General features: G+C 43.9%; 1 long non-coding RNA gene across 3 annotated transcripts in view; it reads right to left on the bottom strand.

Moving 5' to 3' along the window:
- Positions 1–1,459, bottom strand: part of LOC109297692 — a 38,687-nt gene that overhangs the window by 27,115 nt on the left and 10,113 nt on the right. The gene's annotated exons all lie outside the window — the stretch shown is intronic.

Below are 1,459 nucleotides of genomic sequence, written 5' to 3'. Positions count from 1 at the left end.
CCGCGAGCTTGGCTTCCCAGCTCCGTGTTGCCCGACACCACTCGGGGGGGGCAGGAAGAAATGGGACAGGACACCTTTTTGCAAGTATCTTAGACTCCAATTGTTAAAGCCTTATCTTTTGTTAAGGTGTTTTTACAACAGGAAAAGATTCATTTCTCTCACAAGGCCCTCCCTTATTAGTAGCATATTACCAGGTCCACCCCACAGTTGGAAGAGTAGAGGGGAAGAGACAAAAAGTAAATAAGGAGTCAAAACAAAACAAGAACTAAAACATCCATACTGGGAGCAAAGGTGGCTGTGGAAATATTTTCATGAAGGCTAGTCTATGCTATTTTTAAATTTTTGTTCAACACAGATTCCATGACAATAGGTATTCTAGTTTCTGTGAAACCAATGAAATCACTGAACAGATTGTACGTAGTCATAACTTCAAATGCAACATAACGCAAGTTTATGGTTTAAAAATGTGTACCATTGTCATAGATTGTGAAATGTATTACAAATATGAGTTGGTTCAAAGGGAAGTAGCAGCAACATTGTCCAACAGTAAACAATATATCTGAAATCCTTGTGTAGCCCTTATCATCGTTTCTAATCATTCCCAAATCATTCTTCAAATAGAGAGAGGGAGCCACAAGGCTCTCTCCTCTCCTAGGGAGGGAACAGCATTTTTGGAAGAAAGCTGTCAGTGAGGCCTCTTTGGTAATGTAGCTAAACAATAGCCAATGGTATTTTAAAATACTAAAGGTTTAAGGATCTTATACCACATGTGACTTTGAAAAGCTATTATAAATTTATATCTGCTGGTGCACTACAAAAAACTAAATACACAATCACATCAATTTGGTAATCATGAATACTAGGGCTGTGTGAAATAGCACCATTTCGTTCCGACTTCTGTGTCGCCATTTCGAAGGGACAGTGTTTCATTTCGAAGAACTGTTCCATTTCATTTCGTCAAAACTGTTTTCATTGATTCAATGCATTTTGATGTTTCGCCCATAGGCTATAATGGGGAATCATGAAAATGCCTATAAGTTTGTCATTTCTTGCCTGATTCAGATGAAAATTGCAGGGATGGTAGTCCCTTCTGAGGGCATGCAGCCTACCAAGTTTCAAAGAGATAGGTGCAGGGGTTTATGGGAAACTGCACCTCAAGTTGCTGACAAGCAAAACTCATGTCATTTGCCAGCAGCAGCAGCCTCCTGTCATCCTGCGCACAGATCTGGCCGGGAGGGCTGTGAGGCTGTGCCAGACTCCTCCTTGGGGTGCAGGCTCCTGGATCTGCGCATGGATGACAGCAGGTTGCCACTGCACCCTGGGACCAGCACTGGCCCCAACCTGAACCCAGTGCTGGGAAGACTGGTGCTGCTACTGGCCCCAGGCAGCCTCCTGTCATTCTGCACACAGGTCTAGTGGCCCACACCCCCAGGAGGTGTGTGCTGGACTCCTCCCAGGA

The sequence above is a fragment of the Gavialis gangeticus genome, unplaced genomic scaffold (assembly GCF_001723915.1).
Source record: "Gavialis gangeticus isolate Ggan-Ray unplaced genomic scaffold, GavGan_comp1, whole genome shotgun sequence".
NCBI lineage: Eukaryota > Metazoa > Chordata > Crocodylia > Gavialidae > Gavialis > Gavialis gangeticus.
The sequence above is the reverse complement of the archived record's forward strand: the minus strand, read 5'-3'. Positions and strand labels throughout refer to the sequence as shown.